Below are 22732 nucleotides of genomic sequence, written 5' to 3'. Positions count from 1 at the left end.
TTTTTAGGGATTGAATGAAATACTCCATGTATTAATAATAGTGCCACTTATATTAATATAATAGTTGATACAATGATCACGAAAATTTGACCCCTATAAGGGTCTCTGGTTACAAAGTTTAAGAAAAATTAAAAACTTTTAGCCGAGGTCCTAACTTATAAAAAAATTTGAGATTTTGGCAAGCACTACTTGCGACGTAGGTTGCGCTTGGAGCTTGACTCCGCATCCGATTGCTTCGATTACATAAGACGCCTATCAAAAGCGGCTTGTTGTCCCCTCAATTCGGCTAGGGCCGCAATCATTTGCGCTTGGAATGCCTCGGTTTGGAGTTGGGCATTGTCCTGAATTTTGTCCAACCTACGGATGTTAGAAGTATGAACCTGTACTTCCACGTTGACATCCCAAATCTGGCTAGCTTGAACTCCGGATTGGTAGGATTGATTGGCTAGTTTGCCAACCATTACTGGTGTAACAACCCGAAATTCATATCCCTAAATGTAACCCTTTTCGCGACTCGTTCCGATCATCCAATCGTCGTTTCCGATTTCATTTCCGATTTCGGCATTTTATTAAGTCATTATTGAATATTTTATTTAATGACTTAATGAGTGCCCAAATACCCTTAGAACTCATTTTAACGCCTCGTATTAGTGATCGGAACATGATTAAAAACAACCATATCGGGTTACGGCAAATTGGTCGGGTGCGACCAAAAGCCCCGACTAACGCCGGTATCGGGTAGAATTTTACCGTGTCCCAAACTTGGACACTATTTAAAGTGATCCAAATGTTCATTTTTAAGGTTTTGCTTCATTCTACAACTATCACTTCAACTTCTCTCCTCAAACTAGATTTAAAGGTCCAAATCATCAATTTAAGGCTTCAAATCTTTGAGGTATTAGAGCCCTTGTTTATAGTGAACTGGTATACCGAAACTTACATGGTATAAGATTATAAACATTAAAGGGCCTAAGCGCTGTGAACTAAAAGTATACTCTACGAATATAAGAATTTTCTAAAGTATACAAGTATACCGACCGTCGAAATCCATAACTACAAGTAGAACAAAATATAAGTAAATGGGTGTTGTACACTGCGGTTAAACCTGGGCAGTTATGTAGTCGTGTCTAGGATCAATATAGCCTGGCCAACTATATTAATTCGAGACACGGCCAACATGTGTTTGGGAGTCACTGTGGTACGCAGCATACCTAAAACTTACCTAATATCCCAAACAACGAGTCGTCGTTGCAGCGAACCATGAAATACTATAGGAGTATTTCTCGAACCAATCCTTTGTAGAAATCCTCGTATACGTGTTGTTCCTTGATTATTCCTCTAGCGATAAAATTTTCTGCCTTGATCACTCTTTCTTGCCTTATCACTCAATATAATGTTATATCGGTCTCGATGAGATATCCCCTGATTCATATCTCTTGATTCAATTCAGAGGACTTATGATCCTCTCTTTCCTGACCTTTTTAGATCAAGATGCCTCCGAGGAAAAAGACCCAGCTCAAAGAACACCAACAACCCTCCGCCGCCACCACCTCCTCTTCAAATCGATCTAGAAACACTTCAGGCAACCATTTCTGCCACCATATCAGCTCTCCTACCTCAACTAAACCCCAATGGTTCAGGAGGTGGTTCCCAAAACCAAAACCAAGAAGGTAATCAGGGACACCGGAAGGAGTGTTCCTATAAAGACTTCATGAACGCAAAACCGACATTCTTCGATGGCATAGGGGGTGTCATTGCTCTAACTCGGTGGTTAGAGAAAATCGAATGTATCTTCGAGATTTGCGCCTGTTCAGAATCTGATAAGGTGAAATTTGCCGCCTGTACGCTCATCGATAAGGATTTGACTTGGTGGAACGGCCGTGTCAAATCCCTGACTTTACCTGTAGCCAATGCTATGGGATAGGAGGTTATGAAGGAACTACTACGTGCAGAATATTGCCCTCGGGGTGAAATCTAGAAGTTGGAACATGGGCTATGGAACCAGAAGATGAAAGGTTTCGATATCGCCTCTTACACTTCAAGGTTTGATGACCTGGCACTCCATTGTCCGGGAATGGTTACCCCGGAAAGCAAAAAGGTAGAAAGATTCATCTGGGGATTAACTCAGCCAACCAAAGGGAACGTTATAGCAGCAAAGCCAGATACCTATGACAGCGCCAAGTGTCTGGCTCAAACTTTGATCGATCACAATGATGATCAAGAGGAAGCAGACACCACTCCCAAGCCAACAGAAAAGAGTGGCGAGAAAAGAAAGTTTTGGAGAAAGAAGAAGAAGAGTCAGTCTTCCCCAGAACCCTCAAAGAAACAACAAATAATGGCATTCCACGCTGCCACTACCCCTGCTTCTGTTTCGGTTGTCAATTCCACATCTCAAGTACCTGTTACCGGATATGTCGGTACCCTCCCGTGGTGTGACCGATGTAACTACCACCATCGCATCCATGGGCCTTGTCGTGCAAAGTTCTGTAGAACTTGTGGCCAGGAAGGTCATCTCTCACGAACCTGCAAAACCCCAACCCCGTCAACAAGTCAAGCTTCCGGAGCTGGTATCGGTCAAACCTGCTATAGCTAGGGAGAGGTCGGGCACTATAAGCGAAACTGTCCAAAGGCAGTAACATCTGGCAACACCGGGAGAGTCCTAACTATGGGGAAAGAAAGGACAGCCGCCGATCCCACCGTTGCCACAGGTATACTTCTTCTCGATGAATCTTGTGCATGTGATCCTATTTGATTCTAATGCTTAAAGAATTTACTAACCATTCATTCAAATATCTTTCTAAACTAAATCCTTCGTTAGTAATTGAAACATGTATCGTCGAGATGACCAACCAGTGAGAAAGAGAATGTTAACGTCATACCTATAGATCGTATCCTCAATCCGGATAATTATTCCTTTCCATTCGATCTAATGATAAACTTTTCATGGAAAACTTTGATGCAAACTCGGCATGGAATGCTTTAGAAAAGCGAAATACTTCCCTCATGGTAGATTAGACCCTTCGCGACCCTTATGAACTCGATTATGTAACCTTCAAACTTCGATTTCCCTCGGAACTTAGTAGCACCCATTTGATACTTCACGTCTCGGTCTTTGAGAAGTATCTACCTAAAGAAGTCAAGATGCGTCCCGATAGTGAGGGTTCGCTAAGACGTCAAGCGGAGACCCGATGTCACGTAGGAGCACGAAAACCCGAAGCAACAAATCCAACTGTATCTCATTCAAATTCGTGTCTTGTATCATAATCATTGAATTTTGGGACGAAATTCCCTCTAACGGGGGGATAATGAAACAACCCGAAATTCATATCCCTAAATGTAACCCTTTTCGCGACTCGTTCCGATCATCCAATCGCCGTTTCCGATTTCATTTTCGATTTCGGCATTTTATTAAGTCATTATTGAATATTTTATTTTATGACTTAATGAGTGCCCAAATACCCTTAGAACTCATTTTAACGCCTCGTATTAGTGATTGGAACATGATTAAAAACAACCATATCGGGTTACGGCAAATTGGCCGGGTGCGACCAAAAGCCCCGTCTAACGCCGGTATCGGGTAGAATTTTACCGTGTCCCAAATGTGGACACTATTTAAAGTGATCCAAGTCTTCATTTTTAAGCTTTTGCTTAATTCTACAACTATCACTTCAACCTCTCTCCTCAAACTAGATTTAAAGGTCCAAATTATCAATTCAATGCTTCAAATCTTTGAGGTAACTTCCCTAACTTGCTATACAACCCCTCTAGCCTTCAAATTCAAGTTCAAACCATGGATTAGGACCATTATAATGGGTTTATGGCCCTAGAACTATCCTAGGCCGTAAACTCATTTAAAGGGGGTTTTTGAGCAACAAAACCCTTCCAAACCACAACTAGATTTTAGATATGGCTAAATGACTTCATGGATTGGACTTAGAACACTTTAGACATGGATTTTGAGGGATTTGAATGAGTTTATGGCCCAGGATGGTGCCTAGGCCGTAAACACTAAATTAAAAGGGTTTTGAGCCCTTAAACCCTTCCTAGACTCAAACAAGGCTTAGATATGAATTTTGGAATAATGGTATTTGCCTTAGAACATCATGAACATAATATTTGAGGAGTAAATAGGAGTTTACGGCCAAGGCTCATGCTTAGGCCATAAACCCCTCAAAAATTGACAGTAAACCCCTTTTAACATGTCCAAATGCCTTGAAACTCAACCAATAGCCTTGTGGTAAATCCTAGAACCATCTAAAAATAGTTTGGGGGTCTTAAACATATCAAAATGCAACATATAAGAGTTTACGGCCATAGCTCATACCCTTAGGCTGTAAACTCCCAAATATGTGTTAAAAGGTGCCCTAAATTCATAACAAGGCTTGGAAAAATTACTAGAATCACATGTGATTGTTCCTTGTGCCCCAAAATAATTATTCAAGACCATGGGAGAGTTTACGGCCGTAAACTCCAAGTTTACAGCCGTGAACTCCCTTAAACATGGTATAAGTCCCCTTAAATTAATCCAAGGCATTTTAGAAGTCCATTCCAACATTTCCCAAGTCCAAACAAGCCATTAAGCACTCAAAATCACACCAACATGAGTTCACGGCCGTGAACTTATGTATGTATGTGTTTTATGGTTGTAAACTCCCTAAAATGTTTACTCTTGGGGAGTAAACTCAAATCCCAAGTCCTTAGTAACATTACACGTCCGTAGATGTCACCCGGGTCACTCCAAACACTCGTTTTGAGGTGTTTAATCTCATTGGAGTATAATGTTCCATATAATTAGTGATTGTAAATCTAATTAGATATATATGGACATTATTTCATTTTACATAGGGACATCGCGAGTAATCAGGCCCCGAACCGACATTTAGTGTCCGAAATCGTCACATTTCCGCGTCCGGTGAGTTCATACCTTTACCCTTTTTCATGTGTTTTTCAAATGGTTTTAAACATTTTCAGGGGGGAATACAAGCAAAAGTACAAGGAATCTTGTACTTAAACGTATTTTCAGTTCAATTGTTTTATTTCATGTATGATTCTAATAATGAAAATTGTGATAACTAATGGTTCAAATTGCAGGTTAAACAGTTAGACTAAAGCCAGATTTCTTTAAAAAGTCTTTTGATCTATATTACTTTTTGTAAAAGAAATCATACTAATTATAACTAAGATTAATACTAAATGAATACGAACGCGAATACGAATATAACTAATAGGATAGAACGAATACGAATATAACTAATAGGATAGAACGAATACGAATATAACTATTAGGTTAGTACGAATACGAATGCAAATACGAATATAACTAACAGGATAGAACGAATACGAATATAACTATTAGGTTAGTACGAATACGAATGTGAATACGAATATAACTAATAGGATAGAACGAATACGAATACGAATCTAACCAATAGCATAGTACGAATACGAATAGAAATAGGAATACGAATGCGAATTAACGCCTTTGGATGACACCAAGACTTCGAATATACAGCTAGTGTACCCCTTGAGTGTCACCAGAGTTTCGAATTAAATACGAAAATACGCCTCTGGACCTCTACTGAGTTTCGAATATATCCGCCTCAAAATGTCGACAGAGCTTCGATTATACAACTAATGTACTCTTTTGGAACTCAACAGAACTTCAAAAATACTGTAATGTACGCTTCTATGTGATTCCAAATATTCAAAAATAAAACTAAGTTAGTAGATAATAGTCATTCGAATGTAGAATATCTAAGGGTTTAGAATACTTAACTAATACTATACACATGGTAATTACTAGTACTTCGAAATCAAACCTAAGAACCAACCAGTAACGAACTTAGATACAAATAGGCAAATCAACACATAGGAAAATATGAGATTTTCCTAGGTAGCACATCAACTCATAAAATGGATAAAGTAACAAACAAATAACTAAAACTATAAGGAAAATATGGGATTTCCTGGAATGACATAACCAACCGTTTTTGAAATTGTAACAAAGGAAACTCGATCTTTTCAAAACTAAACCGCTTATGAACTCACCAGCTTTATGCTGATTTTCAAACCGCTTGTATTCTCAGGTCTTTACTTTTGTTCATATTACATATGTAATACACTTGTACAACTTTACTTTCAAACAAATGTAAACAATATTATGTAATGTAATGTTTTGTGATTACTGCTTTTCTATGTGCATTGGATTTGATACTCAACGTGGAGTCAACCCCGGAAATGTTTCCGCCTTTGGTTTTCGGGGTGTGACAACTGGGAGTGCCCGATCAGCCGAACCTCCGCCTCGGACATCGTAGAAGTCTCGACACATTCCGTAGGGAGGGCGTAGGTTTTGTTGTTGGCTCCAATGGTGGAGGTGACTTCCCCAGATGGGAGTCGGTCCTTGAAAGTTCCTGACAAAGACGGGAGGTTGTGTGGGAGGTGGATTGATCACTTCCGGCTCTAAGTCGGTACCGAAGTCGTCATCCAATTCTATAGGTTCTTCGTCCTCCTTGGGATCATCTTTGATCCATCCCCTGTTGCCTTGGTTGGGATAGTAGGGGTCGCCGGGGTGGTGAAATCCAGCCATTTGACTGTATGAGAATAGGGTTATATGAATTGAAATAAAGTTGGAACGTGTAAGAATTAAACATGTAAGTTAAACTAGTTTATGTAGCAAATACTCCTATAGTATTTAAATTCTTGTGTTTGATTCTTGTGATGTTTTGGTAAGTTTTGACTTGTTGCTTACTACGAGCAATCCTCGATATATATTGGTCCGATCTCGGACAAATATAGTTGATCATGCTATATTTGTCCCAAATCCGATTACATATATCACGTCTTAATCGTAGTGTCCAACTTGTCTAAATACTTCTTGTATAGCTATAATCATAAAAATAGTTTGTTGTATGCATGTATTTGTACTTAAATGAACTAACAATTTAAGATAAACATAACGCTGCTTAAGCGTAAAAACAAAAGAAAAATGTTTTGTCAGAGAGTATTAGTCCCTTAAGCATTTATAGTTTGTATATCTTATGTGGTTCAATATACTTAGTTCACTATAAACATTGCTCTGATACCAATCCGTCACACCCCCGAACCGGAACGGCGGAAACGTTCGGGGGCGGATGACTTCATGTGGTAACGTAACAAATGAATACATAGTAAAGAAAGCAATACAACCATCATATATATAATTGAAAGTTTACATTTGTCAAAAGCTACATGTTCAAAACCAATTACAATATGATGTCAAAATATGAGATTAAACTGGCCCCACGGCGTCCCTTCTCCAAAAGCATATTGATACCTGAAATTACTGAATCCCTGGGACATACAAGTAGTTTTGAAAGAGTAGATAAGCATTTAAGCTGGTGAGTTTCATAAGTATTAAATGACAATGTTTGTATGAAATGAAATGTTTTGTCCTTGTTTGTTTGATTCTAGAAATCCTATATTTTCTACTAGTATAAAAGTAGCCTTCTCTCAAGACCAATGTTTGTTTCTAAAAATGTATGTAAGTGTAAAATAACCAATGTATTTGAAAACCTCATAAATCAATGTATTTTTAATACCCCATGTGAGTTTTATAACCATACTATTGACTCAGAATGCCTATACACAACGTTCTTCAGGCGTTGGAATGTTATGACGCTTGTCACCCTAAATGGTGGACTGTAGCTAACAGTCAAGGCGCGGGTTGTCAAGCTCGTATAGATCTATACACAAACACCATACTCCCCCTCCAATGGATTCTAGTATATAATACAGGACATGAAATGTGTACTCGAACGTACGTGAAGTTAATGTCTCACAAATCTTAGTATAAAAACAGATTTACGTGTTAAAATGTTCGTTTGTTCCTGTATATGAAAGTGACTTCTTGAAAATGGTGTTTCTAGAATGTAAAAGTTAGAAAAATTCTCGTAAAACTATACCTTTTATAGCTTTCTAAAAGTGTGTCTCATTTGTTTTGAAATCCCTAGAAAATGAATCACTTGATGTGAAAGTATAGATTTTTATAGTGTCTAAGATAGACACGTATACATATAATCTAAGCAAAATGTTTATTTTATACATGCATTACAACAATTTAATATTTCAAAAGATAAAATGCTATTGTAATATATTTTATATACGAGAGTTCCCTATAAAATTTATAAATCACATATGATTCTATTTAATAAAAGTGTATAATAAAACTTTATATATAACACCCGATAATAATTGTGTGTTTTACTTGTATTCCCCCCCCCCCCTTGAAAGCATATAAAAGCATTCACAATATTTAAAAAGGTTGATTAAGGGGTATGAACTCACTTGAAACTTTGAAGAAAGTGAGATGGAAAGCGGGCAGAATTTCGTCTCGGGAAAACGGATTTTCTCGGGATTCTCGGGAATCTCGGGAGTACAAACGATCTTCGGGACTTGAGCAAAATGACCAGGGCTTCGGGTTAGCACGGGTACGGAAAACGAGGCAAGAACGCGAAGGAAATGAGAGAAATGGAGCCCTTTCTTCGGAACCCTCGCATCCCTTTTATAGGGGCTAGAACCGCCTCGGTACGCGGGGCGTACGCGTACGTCATGCATGACCGAGTCCTCGACTGCCTCAAACTTCGGATGGGACAAGGCTAGTTTCGCATAGACCGGGACGTGGACGATCCGAGGCCTTGGCTTTGAGTACGCGGGGTGTACGAGGGTACGCAGAGTTTATAATTAAATTTATATTTAATTTAATTAATAAACTTCTAAAATTCATATCTTCTTCATATAATTCCGTTTTCGATGGTCTTTATATCCACGCGTAGATGAGACTACGCTCTACAACTTTCGTTTAGATTCCGTCGGCAAATTTCAAAATTATTTTTATTATTTATTTTTAAAATGTCGTGTTTAGGGAATTTCTTTAGAAATTCATAACTTCTTTATCTGAAGTCGGTTTTTGCCAGAGTTTTTACCGCTGAATTACCATTGTCGACACCTTCGATTCTCGTTTAGGTCATTCCGGCCAAAAGTTGCTCGATCTCCGATTCGAGTTTTTAGTTGTCTGCTGCTAAGCCGAACTTGGAAAAATCATAACTTCAATATACGAAGTCGGATTTGGGCGTTCTTTTTACGTACGATCACGGTTTAATGACATCTAACATAGTAGGTAATTAAATAGAAACTTTTTGGACATTTTACTTTCGAAGTTAATTTCATTATCACAAAAGTAGTTACAATAATTGACTTTTTAGGTCATTACATAAAGTTGAAATATCGGGTTGTCACAGGAAACACTTTCACAAAGTAGATTTTAGTTAGATAGCAATTGTGATATTTGCATTCTCAAAGTTGGTAGTGGAGCGTGTGTGGTTAACCGGCACACTAACATGGACTTGTGAGAAGTGGAAAAGGTCTAAACAATCGAGACTATGATTACGGCATCCCTTTTCATAGTTCTTAAAATTGTTTAGACACACCTGTGAGTTATCTAAGATAAGGTGTATGATATTGATAAAGTTTTATCAAAGCAATCTAGTATCAGAAATCTGAACTTTGGTAATAAAGTCAATAAAGTATTGATTTTTAGAAGTCCAGCTGATTTCTGATCACATGTCAAAGCTAGTGGGAGCAAAAGTGTTATGCCAATAATCATCATGTTAGTAGGAGCATGATAATTATGATAAAGGTTGCAAGTTAGCAATGTTAATTATAGAAAACAAAAGGTTTCAATTGGGAAAGAGTTGTTTTGCTATAATTAAAGGAGAAAAAATTATACTTCATCTCAAATCTAAAAGCTTAGATTGAGGTTTAAATCGTATTTAGTCATGTGTGTATATATATATATATATATATATATATATATATATATATATATATATATATATATATATATATATATATATATATATATATGAATGTTATGTTAGAATGGCTCAACATAAGAAAACTCTATATAGGGGTCAATTATTTGCGTTCTAAAATTCGATTATGATTACGACATCCCTTTTCATATTCTAAATTATGAGAACTTGGAAAATTGAAATGGAAATATTATAGCAAAAGACCAGTTTAGTCTTTATGTGAGACATCATGAATCGTCTCCCATATGCTTCGGATATACGATCGATTACATGTGCTATATTCATCCTTTCCAAAATTTTCCAAATGCCTGGGGCATTAAGAAGGGAAAAGGTCTAGAAATGGATATGACTAAAATGATTAAGTAATTGTCGAGGACAATCTAAGGTTTACCAAAGATTGGTTGCTCAAGGACAGTTGGAAGTATGGTGTTAATTGTTGAAAGGACCATATTGACATATTCTGAAAAAAGGCAACTCTTGTTCAGAAGTGATAGTCAAAAGGAGAATATGGAAATGATTCCATAGGTGGAAGTTGTTCAATAAATATATGTAAGATTAGGATACTTAATGCAAGAAGGATGTTTCCATGAAGTTGATCTCCTTTGGAATGCTCTGTAATGTTTGTTGTCAAGTCTTTGTGATTTTGTGCATAATCATTACAAGAGGATCAATGTATATAAGTTTAGAATTTAACTGATTTCAGCAAATGGCATGAATTTGGAATTCTTGCATTTGCAGTAAGGAGTTGGGACTGTGAAATGAGAATCATTGGAGTTATGTTCAATTGGTCTATTTCGCAAAGCAAAGATCATAGACAAACATAGTATGCATACTTGGTGTGTGGCATGACTAGTCTTTAGAAAAACATAGAGTAAATGCTTGGAGCATGGGACAACTATTGTTTTAATTCAAAATAAAGTTGATAGCCGAAACAGTATGCAATGAATAATGTGTAATCATATGGTGATAAATAAAGGGTGTTTTATTTCTATTCAAAAGTTCTAAGACCATATTGGATTCAATTATTCTTGTGTTTCATTTTGCATGTTTTGACTTCCAGACTAACTAGGTCATTCTTCCTGATTGACTAAGTTATTCAAACCATCCACAGTCGGTCATATGTTGGAAGTAGATATGAATCAAGACTGTCATGGGTTGGCTTGTAGAGATCTAAGATGTTGGACAAAGCGGTGCTACAACACTCATGAGTGCTCATAAGTTCTGAGTATTGGATTCAACCCATGCTCATTGGAATCACTTCATGGATTTTATCACGAGTGATCATGAGATGATAATATCTTATATTCTTCAAACCTAGAGATATGAGTTGTTACTATGATTTGGTTATACATTGATTGCACGAAAACGCATTGGCAACTCGATGTTATAAAACGTGCCTTGTGTATTCAACAGGTAGTAGAACAATCCATATGATGACAAATGTAAGTGCTCGGTCGGGCCTGGACTGATTTGCTTTGTTCAATTAGTCAGTCATCATAAATCGGAAATCGGGAAACAACAAATAGACAGAGAGAATGATTATAATCCATGTCTCAGTCCATATGATATCTAGAATGGAGGAATATATGATCCCTTATCTAATGGACAAGTCATTGACAAAGGTCAGAGATCATCGGCAAGGTCAGAGTTCGACAGAAGCTTTGGAGAGCTACAATTGCCAGTCGGTTCTTGATGTCATACAATAATAGTTTTAAACTTATCCAAGTGGGAGAATGTTGGATTCATGTCTAAGTCCATAACTATAATTGGTAAGACTTGACCCGACCCGGCATGGTCCATTTGGGTTGCATGGCATCATGCATTTGGATAGACTATAATGAGAGAAATAACACTTAAGGTTTGTTAATATACTATAAGTTCAAATATATTAATAAGATTATTTAATTAGTATTGATCAAGAATTAATCTTGGATTAATTAAGTGATCAAAAGAAGACTAATTAAATATATGGGTTGATTGTGTAAATCATCCATACTTGTATAGTGGGCTAAGACTCCATGGATTATCAAGTTGGGTTAAACCTATAGGATACTCCATGGTGTATTTGAACCCATGGATCCAAGGAAATGGAAATCCATGACAGTTAGGGTTTACGCTAATTGTGACACTATATAAAGATCATATTCTTGGGAAAATCGGCCACTAGAGTATGTAAGAAAAATGGCTAGCCGATTTTCATGAAGTGTGTATATTCTCTCAAGTTATTCCAAGTGTATTTGATGTTGTGTGAACCATTTGAGGTGTCACACTTGGGGCACTAGGCACTCAAGCTTCATGAAGACATTCTACATCAAAGAGGTATGTAATTCTAACTTGATATATTCATATGAATCAATGTTAATATGCCAGTTTGGATGAATACCTTGGAAAGTTCATATTTGCATGTATAATAGAGAAAACATAGATCCAAGGTATTTAGGGTTGCATGTACACTTAAGAGTGTTAGGATGCTCAAAACCAACAGATATAACATGGCATCCACATGGCAATAGCCTATTTGGTGCCTGCACTGCTGATGGTGGCGACCCTCATATATATCAGTCCTCAACCTGAATAAACCAAAAGAGAAAAACCATGTAACTTTCCTTGAAGATAAACCACATGTGAAGGGCATCATCAACACCATATCATTCATTCCATGGGAAGATACTTGTTTTGTAAATGGTGGAAGTGATCATGTTGTTGTTCAATGGAGTGATAAAAACGGGAGTTGCACAGAAGTATGCACTCTTCAGCTGTTATGGGAGTTACAGGGACGCAAAAAAAACAAATGGTGGTTTCTGTAGGTGCTGATAAAAGGATAATTGGATTCGATTTACAAACTGGAAGAGCAGATTACAAGCATCAGATTGAAAGCAAGTATATGAGTGTTCTACCAAATCCTTGTGACTTCAATCTTTTCATGGTTCAAACCAGGTGAAAATGAATGTGAAAACACAGTTAATATAAAAAAATTTGAATATTTTATTAATTTTTTATATTACAATTTGTATGTATTTGCAGTACTCCAGCGAGGCAGATCAGATTGTTTGACATCATATTAAGGCTAACTGAAATACATGAATTCAGTTGGAAACAAGAAAGTAGTGAATCACAATCGGCTTTGGTCAACCAGACGTCGTCCCCAGATGGTTTGTACCTAACCTCGGGTTCAGCGGACCCATGATCCATATATTTGACATTAGGTTTAATGCCAACAAACCCTTACAGTCAATTAGAGCTCATCGGACACGTGTGTTCAAATCCTCTTGGCACCACTCACTGCCTCTCCTCATTTCCATATCCTCATATCTCAATATAGGGTTGCACAAAATCATATGAAAATTTTGAACACTTGACCTTTTATAGCATATTAGGTAAATCTATTTTATCCTTAAATTAAGTTTTATCAATTGAAACTAATGATTTGTAGTTGGGCTTGATATTTTTAATGAAACATGTTTTATTAAAATGAGTTTTGTTTGTCATGGTCATGACAGATTGGTCCTCTGAGATGCTGGCCTAGTGGCTTTTGTCTTTCAAGGTCTATTGGAGATCTGGAGACATGAAACCAAATAACCCTTGCTTGTGTTGGTGGCTTATGTTTCTTCAAGTTGCTAATGATGTTATTTTTAAGGATATGAAACCAAATAATCTATTGATAGGACCTCATGGACAACTAAAACTTGCGGATTTTGGTTCTTTTTGCTAAAAGCAACCCCTCAAATGCTTTTATGAGTTATAAGCATTTATGTGCTTATCTTTGAAGTTAACAGAAGAAGTAATTTATCATCACTTGTTACTTAATATTCTCAAAATACTAGACTCCATGCATTCCCCTAAAAAAATTATTTTCTTGTTTAGGAAGACTTGCTGAATTTATCAGGTGGAGGTGAAAAAGGTGATGATTTGATACGAGTCTTGAGGGAACTTACCTCTGTACAAAGAAAAATTGCAGTTTTGCAAGTGGAACTTCATGGCCGCAAGGTGAAGTCATCAATCTTTCTATATTGATTTTAGAATTTTATTTTCTGTAAAAAAAACAAAAGGAAAAAAAAAATCCCAACTTACATTTGGTGAATGCTGATTTCATTTGCACTTTCAGGAAGATAAAAATGTTGCACACTTGACACACGTAAGTGAAATGGAGAAAAAGATAGAAAATTTATTAAGAATCACTACTATATTAAAAGATGTTATCTAGAATAAGGTAATAATAATAACATTACATTTTCTGCCTTCTCTCAAATCTTTTTTCAAACACTTTTTTTGAGATTTCTCATTTGTTCTGTATTTGACTTTCAGGACCGAATTATTGCCCGTCTTTAACAGCCATATTCTTTAGACTACATTCCTGTGGAAGTAGAATATCAGGTTAATCTTTTAATACTTTGCAACATCTTATTTTAATATCAAGTAAAATTTTATGTTTAACAATATTCAACATTTTACAGAAACAATTCTCCGAAATATTGATGAAGGTTGCTAGTTATTATGGTGCTCTAACAACATCTACATCTGTTGCAGATTTTCAGTGGACTCAAAACTTTAAAGAACCACCATCTGTTTGGGGGGTATGTCTATAACAATCTTTCTATGGCTATGAGGGCATTTATGCAGATTTTGGTAGTCCTGACGGAAGGTTCATCCACCAGGTATCATTTTTTATTCAATTTTATAAAAATACTAAATGAAAAAAAAACATGTTTTTAAAAAATAATTTCTGATAGAAAGCTTCACATCTCTAGTAAGATATCGTTTCTTTTTTACTTAATGAATACAAGACTTAACTTTTTAGTTTTTACATATTACCCCTTATTTCTTTTTCTTCCATTTCTCCAACTGTGCCTTGTTTTTCTAATATTTTCTAGAAATCATTTATCCAAACGAAACTTAATCTAAAAAAAGGAAAATTCGGCTTATATTTTATATTGGAAACTTGAATCATATTCTTCTTTCTCACATAAATTCTGTTGAAAACAGGTATGTAAGTTTATCGGGGCTTCAAAGTTATCCTTTTGTCTAGAGTATGGCTCCAAGCTAAATTTTAATATTTTATACCAGTATGGGCTGTATTGAATTGTTGCAATGACAATTGGCAAAAGGTATTTTACTATTTCACTCTTTCATATTAACTTTTATAATCTACATGTGTATTGAATTTTAATATTTTATACATGTATGGGTTGTATTGAAGTCTGGATTCTTGGCAAAAGATATTTTACTACATGTGTATTAAGTGTTAATATTTTATAACATAGATTGATGATGCTTGAGGCCTTTCTGAATACTAATGTGTTGATTGTTGAAAACAGGTATCATGTGGAAACAAAAGCATAACAATAAGAAGTAGAAACAAGAAGGTGGCCCGTAATAGCAATGTAGTATTATGTTATATAGTTAGGGAAAACCTCTTAACAACAATGTACAATAAGATCCCCTTAATACCAAAGTATTACAAATTTTTGACATGATTTTATTGGATGAGATTGATTGTTTTGGCATATATTTGTTTCCATATTTTTGTATTATGCCTAAATGAGTATCGTAAAGACACGTCATAAATGTATATCGTAAGTGGTTGCTGAAGATTATGACACGCAAATGTGTAGCATCTTCATTTATGACAAGGGATTTAATGATATGCAATGCTTGTCCTAATAAAGTGCCGTAAGGTTACGACATGCAAATGCATGTCAAATTCCTTTATGACGAGGCCTTCCTTGACATACAATGTGTGTCGTAAATGCGTGTCATAATTGTGCGTCATAAATGTGTGTCGTAAATAGACGACGCACAAATGCGTGTCGTCTTTTGTTATAACAGGGCCTTGCTTGACACGCATTTACGTGTCATCTAAGCGTTTTACAACACACATTGTGTGTCAGAAAAGGCTATTTTTGTAGTAGTGAGCAAACCACCATGGATTTCATCACCAAGTTACATTGGACGGCTAAGGGGCTTGATGCGATTTGGGTTATATTGGATCGTCTGGCCAACCGTGCCCACTTTGAAGCTACTCGGGAGAGCTCCTTGGCCGAGAAATTGTCTGATGTATATGTGTGTGATATTGTCGCTTGAAATGGTGTTCTGGTTTCTATTGTATCATGTAACGACCTAAAAATTATATGGTAAAATTTTCATTTTTAATTCAAAATATAAACACCATTTATTCTTATCAACCAATTAAAAGCATGTCATAGTGAAAATATTTATCAGAGTACAATCCCAAAATCATAGAGTACATAAAACATGGGTGGATGCACTGCTATCTAGTCGTGCCCCTCCCTTTCAAATTGGAAGTAACTGAAACCATAAACATAAACCATAAGCATAAAGCTTAAGGAGTTCCCCTAAATACCGGATACCATACATATCCTTGAGTGTAACCCTGGGGTATATTCCAACCCAATAAGCAATATGGGTCATGCCCTTGGGCCACGCCCTGGGTTATAACCCAATAAACAATATGGGTCCCTCCCCGGGGTATATTTCAACCCAATAAACAAATGTGGACCCCGTCTGAGGTTTATTTCAACCCAAGCATGCAACACATATAAGTCACATGACATCAATCACACCATGCAAGTGACACAAAGACAACTAGCATATAACCGATCCTGGTGGGCAGGTATTGGTGCCTTCGACCCACGGTTACAGTGAGGAGACTCACCTCTTAGTCTGAAAAGATCGCTGAATAGGACAATGCTCCGAATATCAGCTCTATTGGTCAATTATTCATTGGAACATAACCAAACTTAAATTATAATCAAAATACCCCTAAGTCAAGTTGGTCAAAAACAGGTCAATACCGAAAAGTCAAAAAGTCAACCAAGTCAACTCAGCTAAGTACGAAAAGCGTACTCAGCTTGTACACTTAGCATACTCAAACCTTTACCAGAAACGGTGTGTTGATCTCATAGGCCATGCGTACCATAGCATATGTCGAACGTACGTTCAACCATCATTTCCTTTTATTAAGAGCTTTGTCTAAATTCGAAATCTAGTCCTCAAATGATATCCTTAACCATAAAGTTTCCAACTTTATGATCTTGCATGGGTATTAAGTGCTCAATACAAAAAACCGTAACTTCTTAACTCTTTAAGACATCCTAGCTCACACATGGAAGGAAACTAAGGTCCAAGATTACATATTTATGGCTCCTAATAACTCCATAATGGATAAATTTTCCAACTTATTTCGTTAGAATGGTCCAACCAACCAAGATCTAGTCTTTAAGTCTCAAAGGGACCAAAAGTGTATCTTTTCCAACTTAATCCATTAAGTCTAAGTCTCAAACCTTTAGATCTAAATCAATATAATGTTTAGATGGATAAAGTTTCCAACTTTATCCATAACAAGGTCACAAACTTTCAAGATCTAAACTTTATGCACTAAAGTGACAAAAAGCTCATAACACCCAAAACCAGCTAGATCTAACAAATACATCATCAAGATTCATGCTTTATACCTCAAGAAGAAAGATCAAGGTGAACAAAGTCTGGGTCTACAAGATCCAATTCTCCAAAGAGATCATTCTTCTCCAAGATGCACCAAGAACACTACAAAGCACTCAAGAACACTTTCTTTTGCTCAAAAGGCTCAAACTAGGGTTACAGTTTTCAAGGGAGGGTGTTGGAGAGGTGGAGGTTGAGAATGGAATGGGTTTGGGGAAGTTAAGGAGCTTAAATATGGCTCACACCATGAAAATAGGGTTTCGGCACTGATCGCATATGCCCACTGTACTCCCTGTAAGTATACCATGGATACCCTAGTACGCCCAACGTACTAGACTTAGTCCAAAACCTTTGTAACTTCTAAAGCTCATAACTTCTTCGTTCCAACTCTGTTTTCGATTATCTTTATATCCACGGAAAGGTATTGAGGAGATCTACAACCCTATCTAATTAATTTTGACTTAAAATATGTTGAACTAAAATCGTTAATTCATAAAAGAATTTCGAAACACAACTTTTCTTATTTTACCCTTTGACTTCAAAGCACAAACCGAACTCTTGGATCACATAGTCTACATTACCCACATCCAAATGGGTCTAAACCTCTCTTTCCCAAATCCTTAAGCCTTATGATACTTGATCTTTGACTCACAGCCGTGAGTTATGAAATGACTCGGAACAGGGTGTTACAACTTCCCCACCCACTTAAACTAGATTTCGTCCTCGAAATCACTCCTTGCTACATTCCAGGAAATCATATGATTCGAACATATCTTCCAGATGCCTGATAATAGTCGAACCTAACATATGATGGCCTTCCAATAATCAAACTCGTCCTTAGAAGAACTCACATACTTACGATGAACGAATCCTTGCTCCCGCTGACCTTAACTAGTAAAGGATAACCATCACTACTCAGCTCAAAACCACAAATCCAGTACCTTATCTGACTTCCCGACATACAAAACCATTATGAATCACAGCCAATATGGCTCCACTTCGCAAGCTAATCCGAATGAAATTCTTACGACCCTAAATTATCTTGCTGACCAACATTCTCATTTTCAATCTATCCAAGATCTTTTGAGATCCGAGCTGATCTGCAAATTATCTGAAGCGTCGGATTTCCGACCGGTCGCTGAAACCGACATCATTTCAAACAAATGCACCACGAGACTTTATCCAAGACTCTTTCTGGAAAAGCTACCCTAACCCACTTGTATATAAAGCTTCAACAACCCTCCTGTAGTCTTATATCTTGACCGGCCCCATACGGCCCACAACCTTACTTAATACCACGAAATTTGTGTCTTCCCATAAACTCACTACCCATCTTGCCATGGTCTAATCCCCCTAGAGGAAACTATGAGCCAAATCATGGATTCACCACACTCTCACAACTGCTCATGGACCAGGTGAATGCTACGGGTCACCCCAGAGTCTTACAACACCTCAATTACTATCTGTCAACCTAGTGAATGTTGCTGCCACCCTGTAGTCTTACAACTCCTATCACTACCTGCCAAACTAGTGAATTCTATGGCCACCCCATAGTATTACAACACTTATATCACTACCTACCAACCTAGTGAATGATACGACCACCCCGCAATCTTACAAAACTTCTATCACCACCTGCCAACCTAGGGAATACTACGACCACCTCGCAATCTTACAACACCTCCATCACTACCTACCAACCAAGTAAATCATGGGTCAAAACCTCATTCGACTATACTCCAATCAGGTATTCGGGTCATGCTTCGAGTCCCAAAGCCTTTATCAGACAAGAGCAGGCAGAGAGGCTCTATCACAACCCTCAACCTGAACCGATTCACATACCCACTATGTTCCACCACTGATGCACAAGGTAACCTAAAATATCATTCCTTGTGCAATCCCTTAGTCCAAGCGGTTCTCCCCCACTTGGATTTAACTTTGCTCTTCCAACCACAAAATTGTTAGATTTTCAATCTACCTTGCAGCCTGACTATTTGAAGTTGTCGACAACCTGAGCTCACAAGTACTAGTGTTCCACTACTAGCCAATCCTAGTGAACACATACCTGCCAAAATTGAATTAATACTCCCTGAAATCTCAATGAGCTCAATATTCCTGAGAACTTTCCACTAAATCCACTATAAGTCCTCGGTTACTTCATCAGATGACGAAGAACAAAATCTCAACTATCGAAACGGGTACCCAACTAATTCGATGACCTACTTGCACTACAGTACTTCCCATGTGAACCTGCAACTGAACACACTTCGAAGGTATGAACTAGACAATTATCCATCTTACAACCATGATCAAAATAATTCCTTATTGCCTCGTATCCTCAAAAGACCCCTACAAATCATGCATTCAAACCCAACATGCTCACCTTTTGGATTTCTTGATTTACTTGCGGATACCCCCAAAAATCGAACCAACGATTGGTATTCTCTCATTTAAAGCTTACTCTAATGGCGTTCAATGCTTCCCACATCAAAATTCAAAATCGAATCACCCGAATATCCTCTAGGCACGACTCTCGGTATGCAAAATGGCATATGAAGATTCTCAAAACAAATGTCTACGACGTCAACTGGTGGAACTTGAATCTCCTTAGCCTATGACTGCAATGCTCGCCTCCTCACCATAGGAACATCCACCCTGCCCTCGAAACCATTAGTAATCCTCAGATTGGCTGGAGCAGGTTCCCTCATTTCCCCCCTCATCAACACCGGATAATCGGCCTTCTTGTGGCCCACTTGGTTCTAGTGGAAACATAAAGGACTCATCCCCTAGGGACAATCTCTGCTGACATGACCAAGCCTACCGCACTTGTAGCAACCTAAACTCCTAGATCGATAAACTCCATCTACTTCCCACACGTGTTGCACTGCCCTCGTCCTTGATAGCCTCTCACTCGCTGATCAGAAGTATTGGGTCTCTTTGCAGGACTCCCAACTATCTGCACCTGTTCTGGCTTCCTCTTCCTGATGTGCTCCAAATCAATATTTTGCTTCCAGGATCTAGTTATCATATAATTCAAGGTCTTACACCCTAAGAAGCTCACAAACTCCCTAATGTCATCCCTCAACATATCATGATACCTAACCTTCTTCATCTCCTCGTCCGCTGCATACTGCTGAGCCAACAAAGCCCTCTCCCGAAACTTGTCATTCATCTGTGTCACAGTCTCAGTAGTATGGCAAAGGCCCTAAAACCCCCTCTCCAGCTATTCCACCTAAATTTCCAGTGAAAACTCCTCATGGAATCTCGTGAAAAACTCTTCTCAAGACATGGCCACTACGGCCGCAGATCCCAAGGCCCTACTGACGTAATCCCATCAAAAACGGGCTCGGTCCCTCAAAAGACAAGATGCAAAACCCACCTTCACCCTCTCAGGGCGAAAGCTCATTCGTTGAGCATTATCCATGTCAATGTTCCATCAACGACTAGCAATGGGGTCCTTAGCCGTAAAGAACTCTGGAGCTCCACAAACCTTAAACTCCCAAAATCAGGGTGTTCGCGCTGCCAACTGTCCTGTTGTGATCGCGGCCAAAAAATCCCCGAGTCGCTCATCCAACAACTCCATAATCCCAGAACGGTATGCATCCAGATGCTCCTGTATAATCTCCATGATCCCCTCCTTGATCGTACCAAATATCACAGGAGTCTACTCTAAAATACCACGGGTGATCTCCAACGAGATGAACTCCCGCATATGCTCATCAATTGGCTTAGTTCCTGCACCTGATTATAAACCAAATCATTTGCCACGATTGCTCACTGCCATACTCAAAGAATTCTTATCCCTCATGATTTTTAGATCCTCTGTAACTCCCTCTGATTCGAGTATAGGTATTGTGCTTTCAGTGGTATGGGCCCAATACTACCTTCCACACCCACCCATACTTTTCTCAAGAGTTATCTTGAATCCCCTAGATCACCTTCTCAAATCAGTACTCCAAATACTTACTAAATAGCACAACCCAACCCATTAATGCACTTCCTATGGTCTCGTAGGTTCCTGACCTCACCCTGACATCACCTGTTGAAGAACTCCCACTAATGATAGCTAACGACTTCATGAATACAATCACATGCAAAAATTCTTAAATAATCCTTCGATTAAAAGACTTAATCCCTACAACAGTTGGACTCAAACAAGAGTTGCGCAATAGGGTCAAACCATCACTTTGGGTTTATTTAACCTTTGCAGCATGCAACTTAACATATTCACTTAATAGTTAAATCCAATCACTAAGAGATCCCATAAAGCACAAAGCAAGAAACATTTGTGTAGTAATATTCCAAGCCACAAAACAACGAGAGGGCATTTCAAGCTCACTTACTACTACCATGCTAGGAACTTCTATTCTCACTTCCGGTTGCCTTATGCATGCAAATTGTACATAATATAGGAAATACGATCCTAATCGTATAAAATTTTTAAATCATACACTTAGCAATCACTTCTACCAATACAGATTCCAAATCTAGCATATCATCCAATTCTCCTAAGATACAAGGCATCACATCTCAGGTCCATCTATCATGTCATTCCTGATTGCATGCATCACACCCCTTTTCTATATAAAAAACTTATCAGAAACTTATTTTCATTACAAAAATGTTTTTATAAACTTTTTTTTCAAAAGATTACCAATTCCTTGAGTTTAGACAAACCCGAGAGAGTGCCTGAATCCCTCAAACCAAGGCTCTGATACCGACTTGTAACGACCAAAAAAGTCATAAGGTAAAAATTTCTTTTTTAATTCAACATATAAACACCATTTGTTCTTATCAACCATTTAAAAGTATGTCATAGTGAAAATAGTTATGAGAGTACAATCCCAAAAACATAAAGTGTAGAAAACATGGTTGGACGCGTTGCGATCAAGCCGGACCCCTCCCTTTCGAACCGGAAGTACCTGAAACCATAAACATAAACTGTAAGCATCTAGCTTACTGAGTTCCCCAAAATACCTCATATTATACATATCCTTGGGCCTAACCCTAGGGTATATTCTAACCCAATAAGCAATATGGGCCCCGCCCTTGGGCCTCGCCTTGGGGTATAGTTTAACCCAATAAACAATATGGGCCGCACCCTGGGGTATATTTTAACCTAAAACAATGTGAACCCTGCCCTAAGGCATATTTCAACTCGAGTATGCCATAATGGGCCCTGCCCTGGGGTTTATTTTAACCCGAGCATGAAGCACATATAAGTCACATAACAACAATCATACCATGCAAGAGTCATAAAGATAGCTAGCATATAATACATCCTAGTAGGCCGACATTAGTGCCTTCAACCCATGATTACAATGAAGAGACTTGCCTCTCAATCTGAAAATATTGTTGAGCAGGACACTGCTCTGAATATCAGCTCTACTGGTCACCTATTCATTGGAACATGACCAAAATTAACT

The 22732-nt window shown here is 37.8% G+C and overlaps 2 pseudogenes; both read left to right on the top strand.

Annotated features, from left to right (window-relative positions):
- The window catches only part of LOC111887172 (uncharacterized), a 55376-nt pseudogene extending 42186 nt beyond the window's left edge, over positions 1 to 13190 (top strand).
- Positions 13191 to 13599: 409 nt separating this feature from the next.
- On the top strand, positions 13600 to 14596 carry LOC128132296 (AUGMIN subunit 2-like; annotated as a pseudogene).
- The last annotated feature ends 8136 nt before the right edge of the window (positions 14597 to 22732 follow it).

This window comes from Lactuca sativa, chromosome 2 (genome assembly GCF_002870075.4).
Source record: "Lactuca sativa cultivar Salinas chromosome 2, Lsat_Salinas_v11, whole genome shotgun sequence".
Taxonomy (NCBI): Eukaryota; Viridiplantae; Streptophyta; class Magnoliopsida; order Asterales; family Asteraceae; genus Lactuca; species Lactuca sativa.
This window is presented reverse-complemented; position numbering and strand designations above follow the sequence as displayed.